Genomic DNA, 19,320 nt, shown 5'->3' with positions numbered 1-19,320 from the left:
CCCCAGAGTTGTGGGTTTATTAAAAAAAAAAAAAAAAAAGAATCCACCTGCCAATGCAGGGGACACGGGTTCGAGCCCGGGTTCGAGCCCTGGTCTGGGAAGATCCCACGTGCCGCGTGAGCCTGTGCTCTAGAGCCCATGCTTGGCAACAAGAGAAGGCCACCGCAATGAGAAGCCGGCGCACCACAACAAAGAGTAGCTCCCGCTCGCCGCAACTAGAGAAAACCTGCATCCAGCAACGAAGACCCAATGCAGCCAAAAAATATATATATATACATCTCTAAGACAGTGATTTAGCTCTAACTCATTATTAAAAAATAAAAAGATATTACTGCAAGCAAAATCAAGGAAAAGAATGCAAAAAGGTGTAGGTGAAACAAGTAGGCAAAATGGCACTTCAAGTATGGCACGTGGATTTGGGGAGGAGCTTATTATGTTACTCTGTAGGCAACCCTTCATAATAAAAAGTTTAAAATGACATTTAGAATTTCGTAAGTTAACTATGGCTGCTACCCCTGAAAAGATTTGACTGTGCATGCCGTTAATCAAAACACAAAAGTGGGACTTCCCTGGTGGCGCAATGGCTAAGAACCCGCCTGCCGATGCAGGGGACACAGGTTTGAGCCCTGGACCGGGAAGATCCCACATGCCGCGGAGCAACTAAGCCCGTGCACAACAACTACTGTGCCTGTGCTCTAGAGCCCCCGAACCACAATTGCTGAAGCCCGTGTGCCTAGAGCTCGTGCTCCGCAAGAGGAGCCACCGCAATGAGAAGCCCGTGCAGCGCAACGAAGAGTAGCCGCCTCTCGCCGCAACTAGAGAAAGCCCACACGCAGCAATGAAGACCCAACGCAGCCAAAAATAAATAAATAAATAAATAAAAAAAATAAATTTATTAAAAAAAAACCGCAAAAGGGTAAAAAAAGGGGGAATGAAAATTTTTAGGCAAAACAGCAAATGAGGTCATGGAGGCTGACTCCATTTGGGAAAGGGAGCTCTGGAACACATGGAAAATGTGTAGAAACAAAATGAGACTAATAATACTAACAGTAAAAATAGTAGCTACGACTCATAATAAATAGGCTTAGCTATCTTGCTGCTATTATCAATAATATAGAATAACTGCAAGATCTTACTTCTCCTTAAAGAGCAATTGTGAAGTTTTTTAAAAGGTGATTTTTAAAAAATTTATACTTGCTGCTCTATATCAGGCACTATATTTATCTCACTTATATGACCCCAACAAGCATGTGAGTTAGACACTGTTAATGTCACCTTTTTACATATGTGGAAACTAAGGTACAGAAATCTTAAGTGACTTGCCCAAGGCCCCATGCCTGGGAAATGGCAAGCGAGGATTCTCATCCCGCCTGGAGACCATACCATTTACCTTTAAAATCCTGACCAAGAGAAAAAGAAATTATTTTTGGAATGCACAAAACCATGGCTATTTTGACCAAGGAGATTTCTGTTCAATGTTTTATAGATATAATTTATGGTACACTGAAAAAGTAAAAATGCACCTGCAGCCCAACTGCTGTCCACGTAGTTTCTGGAAATTTGTAGGATAACTGTATTCAGAGTCACCTCTAGCAGTTGTGATTTGATTTCTCCCAGGTGGAAAATATGTCCTTTCCCACACAGTAGTGACTGCCAGGTAAACTCAGTGTCCCTTTGCTGCCCAAAGGGGACTCCTGGGAGAAGAGGAGAGGTTGGCTGCAGCTACAACATTTGACACCAGCTGGCTCCCCTAAACATAGGGCTTCTGCTATATTTTAACACTTTTTTTTTTTTTTTTTAGTCCATGGCAACAGAACCATTACAGAAATTAGCTGCTTTAGAGTAAGACAGCAGTGGATGAGACAACTGGAAAATGAAATCTATTTGGGAAAGTAGAAGCATCCTATAAATGAGCTTTTCTGTTCATCCTGAAGTGTTCTGTCCATTGCACTTATGTGGGCCTATAGTTAACGAAGCTCTTTTCGCATAAAAAAGCAGCAAATGCTCTTTTGAAAAAAAAAAAAAAAAAAAAAGAAACATTAGTGATTTTTTAAAAATGCTGAATCCTAGGTGTAGAGGGCTTAAAAATGACTCAGGTATGTACTTCATGCCTGTGTTTTCAACTCTCACTTTTGCATGAGCAGGAAGAGAAAGAACCAATCTTGTTGATATAAAAGATGTCCTCACCCACGGTGCATGTCATAGGCTTCACTAGACGGCATTTGAATTGTGAATATTGCAGTTGTAGAAAGAAGAATGAAAATAAAAAAAAGGAATGAAGAAGATGGAGGAAGATTATAGGTTGTGCCCATGCAGTTTATGGCAAAGGAAAGCAGTGGCGTCTGGCTCAGGACAGGGGTACGTGCAGGGGATAGCTGCAGGTAGTAATTGAAATTTATATAGACTTTGGCTAAACTGTGACCACCACCCACATTATCCCCATAGTCTCCCAGGTCAGACATCATACCATTAAGTGTGATACAATCGCTCTCACAACAGGGGCTACTAGTTAGAGAGAACTCCAAGATGGTTACTGAAATGCTTGATGAAAACAAAGGACAAAAAGAACACCTCGATGCTCAGAAAGAAAAAACAGAATTGGTTTGCTGCAGGGCCTCTGGACATACCATGTGACAATGTAAGGGGCGTTTCCCCCTCACAGACCCTCCAGGTCAGGATCCACATGGTGCAGAATAGAGAGAGCATTGATGAGAATATGTGTCAGTGACTATATTTATCATGATATAGATTTTCTTTCTTTTGCAGAGACATAGGTACATTCTCTACCGCTACTAGTGTAATAATAATCAATAAAAATGATCATTTACTGAGTGATTACTATGAGCTGACACATGACTTGGGGAAGACGTGAATCCCCAAAGGTATGGATGCTGCTTAGACCAAAATAACAGGGGCCCACTATAACATTACCATCCTCATCCAATAGAAAAAGAATCTGAGGCTCAAGGGGTTAAGTAACTTACCCAAGGTCACACAGCTGGTAGGTGAGGAAGCCCTGTCTTGACACCTCATACTCTGTCGACTGTTGAGTGGACATATCCAGGTGGCACAATTCTGGGAACCATGTCCTTTGAACGCATCTGTGTAGGATATAATAATTTTAATACAGTTAAATATGAACATAACAAAGGGACTCTGAAACTTTGTTTCCGCTGCTCCTATCAGGGTGTTTCTGGGTTCCCAGGCTCTGGTGCATTTTTCATTGCAGTTCTTGTATTCCTCATCTCTGTTTGGTTGTCCTTTATATTTTCTAACTCTTTGTTAAAAACTTTTAATCTCTCACTCTTTGCATCCATTCTTCTCCGGAGTTCTTTGATCACCTTTGCGATCACTACCTGAACTCTTTCTCAGGTAGATTGCCTATCTCCACTTCACTTAGTTCTTCTTGCTGGGTTTTATCTTGTTCCTTCATCTGCAAGGTGTTCCTCTGTTGCCTCATTTTGCCTAAATTGCTGTTTGTATTTTTTTTTTAACTTTTTTTTTTTTGGCCGCACTGCGCAGCTTGCAGGATCTTAGTTCCCCGACCAGGGATCGAACCAGGGCCCTCAGCAGTGAAAGCATGGTGTCCCAACCACTGGACCGCCAGGGAACTCCCAACTCTGTATTTTTATGTATGTGGTAGGTTAGGTACATTTCCCGACCTTGGAGAAGTGGCCTTTGGTAGCAGACGTCCCATGTTTCCCCACAGCGCACTCCCCTCTTGTCACCTGACTCACATGCTCTAGGGGTCCCCCTAAGAGGGCTGCATGGGTCCTTCTTCGCGGCGGGCTGACTATGAGGGCGGTCTGGTAGGCTTGGTTGGCCCCGGGTCTGGTTAGTTGCCGGGCCCTGCCTTGCGAGGAGGCTGCCGGCCGCTGCTCGGCGGGCCCAGGGCACGAAGCGGCTGACGGCGGACCCCAGGGGGCCTCAGAGCTAGTGCGGCCTCACTGGTGGGTCTGGGCTTTTGGGTGAAGCCAGGTCCTGGGGTTAGCGCCGGCTTACTGGAGGGCAGAGCCGGGTCGTGGAGGCTGGTTGCAGGGCCCAGGGCTCCCGCAGCTGGTGTCGGATTGCTGGGTGGGTGGGGCGAGCAGCTGGTTCCTGACCCAGTCGCGTACGAAGTCCAGGCTGTCCCGAAGCTTGTGTGGCCTGCTGGTGGTAAGTCAGGGTCTGACCTTGCTGGTGGGCAAGCTGGGTCCGCAGGCTGTGGCTTTACCACCTCTGGCGTCTGCCCGCGGGCGGAGTAGGTTGGTGGGAGGCTAGAGCAGGCTCCCTGGGGAGGGGCCGAGCGCAGGGGATTCTGGGACTGGTCCTGACCGCGGGCGGGCGGAGCCTGTCCTGCGCCCTCTGGTGGGCAGGGCTCTGTGCGCTGGGCGTCTTAAAGCAGCCTGACAGCTGAGGAGTGGGCCTGTGTCCTATCCTGAGGCGCTGCTTGGCCTGAGGCGTCCAGGCACTGGCGCCTGCAGGCTGTTGGGCCTGAGCTAATAAGCTAGAGGGAGGATTCCACAACGGCAGGCTTGCCAGCACTGGGGGCCTAGAAGGCCGCCGCCGGTGTCTGTGTCCCCAGCGTCAGCTGCTGTTGCCTTCTGCCTCGCCGGGAGACTCCAAGACCAGCAGGTAGGTCTGACCCAGGCTCCTGTCAAATTACTGCTTCTCTCCTGGGTCCGAGAACGTGTGAGATTTTATATGCGCCGTTTAAGAGTGGAGCCTCTCTTTCCCACAGCCCTCTGAGTCTGCCCAAAAGTAAGCCCCGCTGGTCTTCAAGGCCAGATGCTCTGGGGTCTCATCGCTCCTGGTGCAGGACCCCCAGGCTTGGAAGCCCAGCATGTGATTCGGAACTCTCACTCCTTTGGGAGAACCTCTGCAACGTTATTATTCTCCAGTGTGTAGGTCGCCCACCTGGGAGTATGCGACTTGAATATATTGTGAGTCTTCCCCCTCCTACTGTTACCAAATTGGTTGCCGGGACTCGCGCAGGGGTTCTAGCCTGGGCTAAGACCCCTTGTCTTGGCCAGGGTGGTTCTTTTTTTCTTCTTTTTAAAAAATTTTTTGGCTGTGCTGTGCGGCCTGTGGGATCTTAGTTCCCCAACCAGGGATCGAACCTGTGTCCCCTGCAGTGGAAGCGTGGAGCCTTAACCACTGGACCGCCAGGGAAGGCCCGGTTCTTTTTCTTTTTGAATTTGCACAGCCAGTAACACAACTGATGCTGAGACTGGAACAGCACAAGATTTATTCAATGGCCAAAGACTGGAGAAGTGGGAACTTAGTTTCCAAATCAATTTCTTAACCTGACTCGGGTGGAGACACCGTATATATAGGAGAGTCGAGGTAAAAGAGAGGGAATTGAGTAGAGAGAGGGAGGAATATTCATGACATATCTGAGAACAGGGTTGTGGAATCTGACTCCGTCTCTGGGTAGATAGTGTCAGAATTGAGTTGAATTATAGGACACCCAGCTGGTGTCTGAGAATTCCTTGTTGGTGTGGGGAACTTCCCCGCCGTACACGTCAGGACTGGGTTTAGAACACATTAAAGATCCTCTCAACATGCCCTGTAACAGGAGTGATAACTCAGCTAGTATCAAAATATGTGATTTCTAACCAGCTTTGTGTCCATGGCCAAGTTACTTTGTCTTCCTTGAATATTTATATTCTCATCTTCAAATAGGCAATAAACACATCTGTCCCTTAAAAATTGTCATATTGACTAAATAAGAAAATATTTGTGAATAAAAAGCATCTTGCAGAAATGTATGGGACATTGAAAAAAAATTTAGATTTTCATTCTTTTGAAATAAGTGCCGATTAGGCAGAAAATAGCAAAGTAACACTTCATGTGTTTGGTATCATTGGAAGATTCATAAAAGTGAATTTTCTGGGTTGGCTAACCCCTTGAAATGTCAATGTAAGAAAATTATACTCTGTATAACTGACCATACACTAAGTGAATGTCCCAAATGATCATGGGGTCACTTTATCCCTCTCCTCCTATCCCTTGGAGCCAATTACCAATTAAGTTATATTCAAATTTGTAATTTTGCATTATTGTGAGGTTTTACTCTACATGGTCTTCTGTGTTCTTTACTTGAATATGCTGAAAATAATAAAAATGTCTGGGGTCTTGGTTATCATAAATTCAGTTGGGATATGATACAGGAGGTTCTGTCCCTACAGGTTGTTAAGACTTGTTGAATTATTGAATTTGCTTTTTATAGGTTTTCTGACTCTTCCTTTCTGCCAGGCTTTCTATGGTCAGTTTAGCTTTTGTCAGAGAACTGAGAACCAGTAGTTGTTTTGCTTGCCTTCTAGATGCTCCTTTTAATCTGCTATGGGTGGGTTAGAAAGCCAGTAAATCAAGCTTATTAGAATTCCATGTGCTTCCCAGGCCATGAGCCAAGGGGAAAAGAAGTTTATTTTATTTTATTTATTTATTTTAAAAAAATTTTCTGCTGTGCCACACGGCATGTGGGATCTCAGTTCCCCCACCAGGGATGGAACCCGTGGCCCCTGCATTGGCAGCGTGGAGTTTTAACCACTGGACCACCAGGAAAGTCCCGAGAAGGTTATTCTAAAAGGTTATAAAACAAATAAAAAAGAAAATAGAAACAACCTAATAACAAGATAATATTTTGATGTCTCCATCCTCACCTGTGTAGTTGTGGGAATCCCAGCTTCATTCAAATCCTTCCCTTTGAACTCAAAAAGCAAAGAAATTTTTGGTTACCATCCACACTTCCTTCTTTATTCACCAGGCCATGAGCTCTTGCCTTGCATGTGGCTGATGCCGTGCCCTGGCCATTGTGGAAGTCCTCTTGCGTGCCCCACTCCCTTTACAATGTCACTTTGCTACTCCCTTCCTCAAGATTACAGTCTACTACCCACCCCCTTTTTTTTTTTTTTTTTTGGTTGTACTGCACAGCACATGGGATCTTAGTTCCCTCACCAGGGATCAAACCCTCCCACACCCCCTGCATTGGAAACGCAGCCTTAACCATTAGACCACCAGGGAAGTCCCTCTCTCTTTTTTCAAATTGAAGTATAGTTGATTTACAATACTGTGTTAGTTTCAGGTGTACAGCCAAGTGAGTCAGTTATATATGTGTATATATTTTCAGATTATTTTCCCTTATAGGTTATTACAAGATATTGAATATTGTTCCCTGCGTTATATAGTAAATCCTTGTTGTTTACCTATTTTATATATTGGTGTGTATCTGTTAATCCCCTACTCCTAATTTATCCCTCCCTCATCTCCCTTTCCCCTTTGGTAACATAAGTTTCTTTTCTATGTCTGTGAGTCTGTTTTATATATAAATTTATTTGTATTATTTTTTAGATTTCACATATAAATGATACCATAAAATATTTGCCTTTCTTTGTCTGACTTACTTCACTCAGTATGATATTCTCTAGGTCCATCCATGTTGCTGCAAATGGCAGTATTTCATTCTTTTTTACAGCTGAGTAATATTGCATTGTATATATACCACATCTACTTTATCCATTCATCTATCCATGGACACTTAGGTTGCTTCCATGTCTTGGGTATTGTAAATAGTGCTGCTGTGAACATTGGGGTGCATGTATCTTTTTGAATTAGAATTTTCATCTTTTTCAGATATATGCCCAGGAGTGGGATTGCAGGATCATATGGAAGCTCTATTTTTAGCTTTTTTCTCATCTTTTTTTTTTAAAACTACTATTTATTCATTTATTTATTTATTTATTTATTTATTTATTTGCTGTGCTGCTCGGCTTGTGGGATCTTAGTTCCCCGACCAGGGATCGAACTCTGGCCCTCAGCAGTCAAAGCACAGAGTTGTAACAACTGGGCCACCAGGGAATTCCCCATTTTTAGTTTGTAAAGGAATCTCCATACTGTTTTCCACACTGGCTATACCAATTTACATTCCCACCAACAGCTACTACCCCATCTCTTGTATCCAGGCTGCTTTGTGACTTGCTTTGACTAGCAAAATGTGGGGTGGAAGTGACGTTGTGTGACCTCTGAGGCTAGACGTTATGGGGTCTTGCAGCTTTGCTTTTCCTCTCTTGAAACACCGTTGCCTTGTGAACAAACATGGGCTGGCCTCTTTGAGGACAAGAGACTACACAGGGAGAGAGGCACAGCTGTCTCAGCTGAAGCCTCAGACACATGAGTGAGAACATCCGGGACCAGCCAGTGCCAGCCAGCCATCCACTAAGGCGTCAGCTGACTGCAGCTTCACCAGTCACACTACCCAAGACCAGGAGATAAACTGCCCAGCTGATCCCAGCCCAAATTACAGAATTGTGAGCAACTAAACTGTGTGTTGTTTGAAGTCACTACGTTTTGGGATGATTTGTTATGGAGCAAAGGATAACTCAAAGAGGAAGATAAGAAAATACTTCATTCCCATCAGCCTCCAGGGATGTGTTTGTGTGACATCCCAGAGCGCTGCCTGGAGTCGTCTTCGTTTCACACAGAATAAGTGGTACAGATTTTGTTTCACTTGCTCTTCTGTTTTCCTCTGTTGTCCCTAGGGCGCTGGCTCTTCCTATCAGGAGTGCCACTTGCTGCCACCCAGCCCTCATGCTCATCAGAGCCTCCACCTGACCTTCCCCACCTGAGCTGTAACGGGAGTGCTAACGGGGCTCCCGCTCCCCTGTAGCTGCGGGGTCTTACTCTGATGGCTGCGGATAGATCTCAGCAGATCCTTGGGAACATGGGGGACCAGAGTAGCCCCCTCAAAATACCCTCCCAGACGCTGGTTCATTAGTCAGATAGACCCAGTTTCCCTCTGTACTCTGTTCCATTTACCGAAAGCAAGAAAAAATTGACAAAGGGTAAAGCCCAAGTGGTTCTATTTTGAGCAAGATGTTTTATTGTCTCTTTTTTTGGACTGTTCAGAGGCCTTTTTGGATTGTCAAGATACTCGGCTATACTCTGATTAGCTGAGGTTCCTTGATAAGTGATGACTTCCAGATAAATAGTTTTCTGTGTAAGAAGGGTCTATTTTTAAAAAATAAATTTATTTATTTATTTATTTTTGGCTGCGTTGGGTCTTCGTTGCTGCGTGCGGGCTTTCTCTAGTTGCGGTGAGCGGGGGCTACTCTTTGTTGCGGTGTGCGGGCTTCTCATTGCGGTGGCTTCTCTTGTTGCGGAGCACGGGCTCTAGGCGCACGGGCTTCAGTAGTTGTGGTACATGGGCTCTAGAGTGCAGGCTCAGTAGTTGTGGCACGGGGGCTTAGTTGCTCTGCGGCATGTGGGATCTTCCTGGACCAGGGCTCGAACCCGTGTCCCCGGCATTGGCAGGTGGATTCTTAATCACTGCACCACCAGGGAAGTCCCAGAAGGGTCTATTTTAAAACTAGAATTTTCTGTGTTCTTGCCACTCCACGATGGAGAGTTTAGCTGAATGAGATTTTATCACTAGCATAACTGTATAGAAAATGGATTCCTCAGAGAAACCTTGTATGCCCTGGTTTCATAGTGGGAATAAAAATGATATGAATTTTAATCTCTTATTCACTGTCCTAACTGTAAATTTGCCACCAAAATATTAGTCAGGGAATGACATAATTTCAGCTAATAATAAAACAAAAAGTTATTTTTCTTTTGTTAAGATGGTAATAAAAAATTGTAAAGAACATTTTGAAAAAACAAATAGTAAACAATTTAAAAAAGGAAATCACTTAATCTTACTTCCAGAGATAGTCATTGTTCATGATTTTTACTGTGTCTTTCTAGACTTTTTGAGTGTACACACTCACTGATGAGTGTCCTCAAAAGATAGACTGCAAGTTTTTTTGCTCCCTTCAACTTGTATTTTACTCCAATCATTCCGTTAAAAAGTCACCAAAGCTGGAACTGTCTATTTCACTTTAGACAATTAGGTAATTTTTATGGTGGTTGACTTACCATGCTTTGGGGAGGAGGGTAAAATATGACCTGTAAGACCAGGAATTTAGCTGTCTGAGCTCCATCATTCTGTGATGATGCCTGCACACCAAGAAAACACATGTCCATTCATGGAAGCCAGGGGGACACAAAAGGACAGGCCTGTTGGTCAAGTCAACAAACAGCCTGTCAGTTGACTATGCTTTCCCTCTTCTAACTGTAGACCATGTGGATTTTGGGTGTGTTCCCAAAGAGGTGGCGATTACTCCCAGAGACCTATGTTTACTCCGCCTGGGTCGAGTATGCTTCAAGGCATTCACAATTTATTGGAATCTGAAATGAAATGAAGAAAGCAAGTGAGCTGCTGTAACAAACAGGTGGCTTTCATTAAATATAACCATTAATCTTGTCCCGATTATTTACCAGACTGTGTTAGATTTCAATGTTTCCTTAATCTGTTGATGGGCTATCACCACAAAATATGTCACTGAAGTAAAATAATGGCTGATGTGTTAATGAAAACCATCAGGGAGACCAGAAGCCTCCCCTCCATAGAATGAGGACAATGAAGAATCTATTTAGGAAGAAAGAAGGAATTACTGATATTAATCAGATTGAACTACCTCTTTGGAGCTGTGTTTAAGATAGTGGAACAAAAGCACAAAGCTGTGTAAAGACCTGTTGAATTATAGGAGCACTTCTAATTAAGCACTTCACAATGAAAATCTGAGTTTTACAAAAGCAATTTTAAAGGGATGATTCTTTATTTTACAAATGATTCACAATATAGTTAACAATACTGTATTGTATGCTTAAAAACTGGCTACGAGGATAGATCTTATGTTAAGTGTTCTTATCACTAATAACAGTACTAAAAATAATGATAAATAAGAGGGCAGGAGAAAACTTCCAGAGGTGATGGATAGGTTTATGACATTGATTATGATGATGGTTTCATGAGTGTATACTTATCTCCAAACTCATCAAGTTGTGCACATTAAGTATGTATAGCTTTTTATATATGAATCATACCTCAATGAAGTGTTTTAAAAATAATAAAATTTAAGAACAACACACACAAAAAGATTCACAATAGAATTTTTAAAATGATTAATCATCCAGTAAATTTAACATAGCATTTTCATTTTAAAATTCTGCCTGTAGAGACCTGTGAGACGCGAGTAGGAGCAGCGTACGGGGTAGTTGTCTCCGAGGGGCGGCAAGGGAAAAGGATTAGCCATGTCGTCTTTGATCAGGAAGGTGATCAGCACCGTGAAAGCCCCAGTGGCCATTGGTCCCTACAGTCAGGCTGTGTTAGTCGACAGGACCATTTACATTTCAGGACAGCTAGGCATGGATCCTGCAAGTGGACAGCTTGTGCCAGGAGGGGTGGCAGAAGAGGCTAAACAAGCTCTTACAAACATGGGTGAAATTCTGAAAGCAGCAGGCTGTGACTTCACGAATGTGGTAAAAACAACTGTTTTGCTGGCTGACATAAACGACTTCAATACTGTCAATGACATCTACAAACAATATTTCCAGAGTAGTTTTCCTGCAAGAGCTGCTTACCAGGTTGCTGCTTTGCCCAAAGGAGGCCATGTTGAGGTTGAAGCAGTAGCTGTCCAAGGACCTCGTGACAGCATCACTCTAAGTGGGCCCAGTGTTATTTAGTCTGGAATTTTAGTAGTGTTTTTAAATTAACGTCTTAATTTTTACAGTATTTGTTGGAAAGTGTAAGGTTGACTGAAATATCTGAAGTTATTATGGAAATACCATATAATAAGGGGAATTGAACATGAGTTGAAGATTAATGATGAATCTAGTTACTGATGTTATAAATTACACTTCTATAACACTCATATTACTGGATGTGGGAAAAGAGACACACATTACATAGTTACTCAGAAAAATAAAAGTAAAGGGAAATAGCATATAGGAAAGATGAGTTACTATTCCTGAGAAATAATAAAGAGCACACCTAATTCAGTTAAGCTCTATTAATTTAATGATGTGAACTATTTAGTTCTCATGTCAGATACATGATTCTGCTTTTACTTGAGTAAAATTAAAGCATTTAAGTTTGAATGGTAGAGGTAAAGGAGAAGAAACTGGACCACATTTTACATAGATAATATTTTTCTAATGGAAATAAAATAGCACACAGATTTAAAAAATAAAAATTAAAAAAAAAATTCTGTCTGTAACATACTGGGAACATACCTAAAGTATAAAATAAAAAAATATGATACACGAAGTTTACAATGGAGGAAACAGGTGGGGGTGTGAAGCCCTTCAGTTTTATCTGTTGGGTTCAGAGCAACTTTTACACACTGATTAACAAAGGAGAAATCACACTTCCGCTGTATTTCTTCTCTAATTTCCATAATGTATATGGAATTTGAAGGGACTTAGTGAAACCTTTTTACTAAGTAATCAAGGAAACTGAACCCAGAGAAACTAAGAGATTGCCTAAATCAGTCAACCAGCGAATGGCAGGTTCTCATAATGGTCAGAAACACAAGTTCTGGCATTTGACTGCCAAGTTCAAGTCCTGGCTTCTCAGGAAGCTAGGTATCCTTGGGCAACTTGTTTCATTTCTCTGGATCTAGGTTTTCTTATCAGTAAAGTACAAGCTGAGCTTATCTACTGCAGAGGGTGGCTGTGAGAATTGATTCTCCATGTGGCACACTTGGCGTTATTTGAAGTAAGCATTCAGTAAGTGTTAGCCACGTTGGCTGCAGTATTCTCAATAATAAAAACCAGGATGAGAACTCAACTTTCCTGACCCCCATCCAGGGTCTTTTCCTTTACACAAGTAATCACAGATGATATTAAAATGTTTATCATGGCCTGGGGACCAACTGGTCAGAATGAACCCATACCACCAAGATGGCAGCCTTTGTGTTCCCTTCCCGGCAGGAAATCTCACAGGAACACAGGACAATGGATGGCTCTGCAGTTCTTGGAATGGATGTGTGGATGCCCTTTGTATTATTTTAGGGAGGCATTAATGACCGTAGAATAAGAATCACTTGTAGTGGGGCTGTCACAGACTGTGACACCTCAAACCACACAACCTCTTTGTAGCTCACACTTAATACTCAAACACTGTGCACAGTTGTTATGGGGATCAACAAGAATCAGAAATGTAAAAGCCCTTTGAAAAAGGGTAAACCATTACACAAATGCAGGAGATTTGTGAAATACCTAAACCTTCAAGAAAACAGATTCCAGGGGGAAATCAGCTAAGATCTATATACCGCTTCCACTTTGTAGCAGTTTACACTAAACCTGTCTATGAGATTTAAAATGTCACATTCTATTTCTTCATTTTTACATTGGCCAAGGCAATCAAAATGAAAGGTTTTCTGTACTTCTCTTCAGAAAGTGGATTTCTTCCTATTAACCAGGAATGATAAATTGGTAATCATTTCTCTGAAATTGTGCTTTTTCTGTAGTGTAATGCACTATTTTATAATAGCTTAGGTTAATGAAACTATCACAAATTACATCTATTAACTAGAAACTCTATGTTCTTTAGTAAGTTTTTTCTTATGCTTGACCTAAACTTCTTTCACATGTGAGTGATGAATGTCTAAACCCATTTAAGGTTGGTAAACACTGCTTTAAACCATATTATGGAGTTGGTAATTTTTAAATGCCACAGCAGTGTGGCAAAGTTATAACCAGTGCTAAACGTCTATTTTAAATTTATGACATTTGTGCCTCTTCAGTAACACTTTGGCCTTTTTCCTCTGCTGACTTAACTTCCTTTCTGTTTCTTATTCTCTTTATAGATTGTTTCAATCTGTCTCACTTCTGAGCCAACAGTGTTGAGATTAGGACACCATTTGGGACCCTTTATTTACCCACATCTTGTGTACAAATGCTTCTACAGAAGTTTACACGAACACACAATCACACAGAGCTAAACACATGAGGACTCAGCTCCAGCCTCTAATCACACGTGTGCTCACAAATATACAAACCGTCACTGGAAATAGTGAGACAGTTTTCTTTTTTTTTTTTTAATTTATTTATTTTATTTTATTTATTTTTTATTTTTGGCTGTGTTGTGTCTTTGTTGCTACACGCGGGCTTTTCTCTGGATGCGGCAAGCAGGGGCTACTCTTCATTGTGGTGCACAGGCTTCTCATTGCAGTGGCTTCTCTTGTTGCAGAGCACGGACTCTAGCCGCGCGGGCTTCAGTAGTTGTGGCACACAGGCTCAGTAGTTGTGGCTCGCGGGCTCTAGAGCACAGGCTCAGTAGTTGTGGCGCACGGGCTTAGTTGCTCCGCAGCATGTGGGATCTTCCCAGACCAGGGCTCGAACCCATGTCTCCTGCATTGGTGGGCGGATTCTTAACCACTGCGCCACCAGGGAAGCCCGACAGTTTTCAAAGTTGCTCACAACAGTCTTTCTTTACTCTGTGGCGACATCTCATGCGTCCTCGGCATGCTCTTTATTTAGGTTCCCAGAGGTGCAAAACTTGTTTCTGTGAGTGTGTGTAGGGGTAGAGTGGTAGAGGTCCTGACCCTGCAGAGACGATGACATCGCACATATATGAAGACAATAAAATAAGGATAATTTAATTTTCACAGTGAAGCCTCAACTTTGAGATTCTCTCTCCTCTTTAGTGCCACTGCTTTGCTGGTCCTGAGGTGCATACTTGGTCCTCCGCTGGAGTCATCAAATTTCATTCATGCACCTGTAACCACACAGGTGCAATGGCTCATATCAACCCTCCCCCAGGTGTCAGGCCTCAGACCTTTCTAATGGTCTTTATTAGTTTTGGGGAGGTGTCTACTCTGTTGCACTTTCTACTCTTCTTTTTTTGTTTTTCTTCTCATTACTCAGAGGAGCCTCTTAGCTCAATTCTTCATATTGTGGTTCCCATCTCCTTGTTATTAGGGGTTTGGCTGATGGGGTAAAACACATGCTACCTCACAATATGGCACCTTGACATATTGAATATTTTGGGTTGAAGGAATTTGGGATATAGCAGGTGCAGAAAGGATTCTCTCATCTCCCCTCTTCCCCAAAGTGGGTCATGAGATCCTCATGAGAGATGTGCCCTCCTTATCTTCACAGATGGAGTGATGCCAAGAGGAATCCGAATGATCAGGCCTTGCTAAGTTTCCCCCAGTTTACTAACTTTATCTCACATCCTTTTGTCCTATCACATTTTACCACGGCTTTCCAGTCTTCATCAAACCTAGGGTAAAAATACTTGGGCTTAACTGCTTCTTCTGGTCTTCATTCCTTATGAATTCTCCTGTGTCACATAAAACTTATACTAAATAAATTTTTATGTTTTTCTCTTGTTAATTTGTCTTTTGTGAGTCCAGTGTACAGGGCCCCAGCCTGAGAACGTAAGATGAGTAGAGGAAGAGATTTTTTTCCTCCCCGACAAGGCCGTCAGATTCGTGCAGGAGGTAACGATTCTGTACTAGTGTAGAGTAAGGAGAGAGACACTTGAGGGCTGTCATTTCATCTGTGCTGCTTACCCCTGCCCTCTGAGAGTGGAGTGGGCTGAAGGTTCACTCATGCATTTGTTTGTTCATTCATATTTGTCTTATCCATCATTCAATTAATGCAGTTTTTGAGTGAAGACAATACCCCAGGTACTGTGCTATTATCAAAGGAAACCAGGGCCAGACTGTAGCTAAAGCTGTAAAAACAGATTTTATTCAGGAACTATTGCAACTGGGAAAAAGAGACCCCGGCATAGATTTGACCTTGATTCTGAATCAACAAGAAAAAGTGGGGATTTACAGCCAAGGAGCAGGGAGGGGGTTAGTGGAAGGAAATTACTAAGAGGAAACATCAGGCGTAGGGGGGATTCTGGTTAAACAAACTGAACAGGTTTGTAGCTGAGGGCAGGCAACAGGGATCAGATATCACCCAGAGGATGATGCGGGTTGAGAAATTTGATCAGATATTAAGGGTGGGGTTCTCTGTAAACTGAGCTTAACAAGATTCTTGCTAAAACTGGGCAGTGCAGGCCTAACATGGATGGACACAAGTCCAGGTTGAGGTCTAGTTGAAAAAGGACTTAGCACAGGGACTTCCCTGGCGGTCCAGTGGGTAAGACTCCACGCTCCCAATGCAGGGGGCCCAGGTTCGTTCCCTGGTCAGGGAACTAGATCCCACATGCTGCAATGAAAGATCCCGCATGCCACAACTAAGACCCAGCACAGCCAAATAAATAAATAAATATTTAAAAAAAAAAAAAAAGGACTTAGCACAGATGTAGAAAACAAACTTATGATTACCAGGGGGGAAAGGGGGAGTGGGGGGGTGGAGGGAGGGATAAACTGGGAGGCTGGGATTGACATATACTATGTATAAAACAGATAACTCATGAGGACCTACTGTATAGCACAGGGAACTCTTCTCAATACTCAGTATTGACTTACATGGTAAAAGAATGTAAAAAAGAGTGGTTATATGTATATGTATAAATGATACACTTTGCTGTACAGCAGAAACTAACACGACATTGTAAATCAACTATACTCTAATAAAAATGAAAACAAAGAAAAGAAAAAGGACTTAGAGGAGCCTGCCTAGCGTCTGGTCAAGGAGAGAGCTGTGGTCACTAGGTGCTGGGGAACGAGCGAGGGGGAAGGGAGTCCATGACACTGACCCTTCCCCCAAGGAACGAACAGATAAACAAAAAATTGCATCCTAAGATGTGGGTGGTGTGAGTGGGGGATGCCCAGTGAAGGAGGCAAATAACCTTGCTTAGAAAACTGGGTACATTTGATACCCAAAAACTGAGTTCATCTTGATGCTGAGCAGGGCCCTGTGGGGCTCCCAGGTATGGAGGCCTTTTTGTCCCACATTTCTTGTAGGCAAGACTCCAGCCTCCATGACCTTCCCTGAGTTCCAAAGGGTAGATTCAAACAGTTGCTAATCAAGGGAGGAGCAGCCAGGAAACCACCTGAGGCAAGATTAAAGGGACCAGAGAAGCTCATCAAGATTAGAAGACCACCTGAGACCCTCCACACACCCTAATCTTGTCAGCAACCCCACCCTTCTGAAACTTTGCAGAAGAAAGAAGAATGCTAGACTGTTACTGCCTTGATCCTTATCACATGATCCTTATCATCACCAGGAGTCCTGACTCTATAACCTGTCCCTCTTCCCCAGGGAGGGGGGCACAGTTCTTGAGGCGCTAGCCTACTGTGTTTCCTCTTTGCCTGGCAAAGAAATAAAGCCATTCTGGGCTTCCCTGGTGGTGCAGTGGTTAAGAATCCGCCTGCCAATGCAGGGAACACGGGTTCGAGCCCTGGGCCGGGAAGATCCCACATGCTGGGAGCAGCTAAGCCCATGCGCCACAACTACTGAGCCTGCGCTCTAGAGCCCGTGAGCCACAACTATTGAGCCCATGTGCCACAACTACTGAAGCCCGCTCACCTAGAGCCCGTGCTTCACAAGAGAAGCCACTGCAATGAGAAACCTGCACACCGCAACGAAGAGTAGACCCTGCTCGCCGCAACTAGAGAAAAGCCGCGCGCAGCAACGAAGACCCAATGCAGCCAAAAATAAATAAGTAAAATAAATAAGTTAAAAAAAAGAAAGAAAGAAAGCCAGCCTTTCTTTCTCCTCCATAACTCCATCTCCGTATTTCTGTTCGGCATCGGTACACAGAGAGCCAAGATTTTGGCAACAATCTGTTGGTGGGTTTTGAGCCAGTAGACACAACCAAGCCAAAGATCAGGAGAAGGAAGGATTTATTACTTGCAGCAAGTAAGGAGACCACTGGGGGTCTCTCCCAAGGCAGTGTCTCCCAGAAAAGCAAAATTGGGGAAGTTACAAGCTAAGGGTACATGCATATTCATGAAGGGGCTTGAGCAGAGGAGAATCCAGCATAGAATTGGGGCAAAGTTTGACAGAGTCCAAGCTTTAGTTGATTGAAGTCAGGAGGGTCAACATCATCATTCCATCCTCCACCTGGGTGGGGGCCTTAGTTCCTGCCCAACTCAAAGATATATTATTATGTGTATCCCTTGAGGAACCAGGACCCTGCCCCAAGCCTGCACTGTTGATTCTTGACTGCTCCTGCATTCCCTTCCTTAAGATCATCAATTATGGAGACCTGCTCAAGGGCAAGCACTGTAGCCAGGCTTAGATCACAGAATGGCTTAGGCCAAAAGGGGTTCTCTTAGGTCCAGAAAGTGAAGCCTGATTCTCCTTCTCCAGGGACCCTCTAACCGACCTGCTTACACCATCTTTTCCTTCATCCAAGAGGAGCAGTTTTAAAGACTGGTCCCTGGACCCCTGAGTTCTTAATCTGCAGAAACATGGGGAGACCTCTCAAGAAACAAAGCCAGGGTTAGCTGAGTTGCTTTGAAGTAAGTATAAATCCAGATCTTTCTGGCCAGTTGAATTCCAACTGTTTGAAGTTCTTAAAACAGGAAGATTTTCAGATGTGAAAAATGGTTTGCTCGTTCTTCCCTTCTCCCCTTTAATGGACGTTTTTCCTTCAAATGTTATGCAGATGACTGAAGTATTCCCACTGTGAGAGTCCATTGGAAAGTCACGTCACAGTTCTAGACATGTTTGATGTTGAGGCTTGCTTTTGGATACTTGGCCTTGTGAGCTTATATATCTGGGGCCTTCTAAATCAGAAACTGATCCTTAACACAGAAAAGGCATAACTCCCCAGGTTGAGAGGAAGAAGTGTAGGAGTTCTCTTTGGCTTCCTTTATTGTTCTATGGGTGCCCTGAAAAGATATTCTATTAAAAAAAAAAAAAATTGGGGAATTAGAATAAGATATCCTGTTCCTGTTACCTCTGGTCAGAAAAATAGATTCTTTTAAAAAAGGATCTATTTCAACATTGATCAGATTTGCATTGCATGTTTTGGCATGTCTTATGTGGACCAAATAAATGGTCTGTGAGGAGCTAGGTGAAAATAGTCTCTAGTGCCACTTCCTCTGTTATACCTCTGGGATGGAGAGTTAGAAAATGAAGCTGGATAGAAAAAAATAAAAGCAGACTTTAGGGTTTATAGATGTTTGTGGGGTGTTCATTTGCATATATACAGACCCCCTAGTGGAGTCAGGGTGCTCCATCCTCTGTTAATTAGTAAAGGACATTTCTTTCTGATTCTTTTTTTTTTTTTTTTTTTTTAATTTGGCTGCACCAGGTCTTAGGTGCAGCATGTGGGATCTTTCTTTTAGTTGTGGCATGCAAACTCTTAGTTGCGGCATGTGGGATCTAGTTCCCTGACCAGGGATCAAACCTGGGCCCCTGCATTGGGAGTGGGCAGAGTCTTAGCCACTGGACCACCAGGGAAGTCCCCTGATTCTTTTTAAAAATTTTTTATTGGCGTATAGTTGAATTACAATATTGTGTTAGTTTCAGGTGTACAGCAAAGTAAATCAGTTTTACAGATAACATATATGCTCTCTTTTTTTAGATTCTTTTCCCATA

The 19,320-nt window shown here is 43.1% G+C and overlaps 1 pseudogene across 1 annotated transcript; it reads left to right on the top strand.

Annotated features, from left to right (window-relative positions):
• The first annotated feature begins 6,210 nt into the window (after window positions 1–6,210).
• Window positions 6,211–18,396, top strand: LOC309655016 (2-iminobutanoate/2-iminopropanoate deaminase pseudogene; annotated as a pseudogene). The gene has a single exon. The product of its transcript is annotated as a 2-iminobutanoate/2-iminopropanoate deaminase pseudogene (transcript).
• The last annotated feature ends 924 nt before the right edge of the window (window positions 18,397–19,320 follow it).

This window comes from Balaenoptera physalus (genome assembly GCF_965194825.1).
Source record: "Balaenoptera physalus genome assembly, chromosome: 2".
NCBI classification, from domain to species: Eukaryota; Metazoa; Chordata; class Mammalia; order Artiodactyla; family Balaenopteridae; genus Balaenoptera; species Balaenoptera physalus.
The sequence above is the reverse complement of the archived record's forward strand: the minus strand, read 5'-3'. Positions and strand labels throughout refer to the sequence as shown.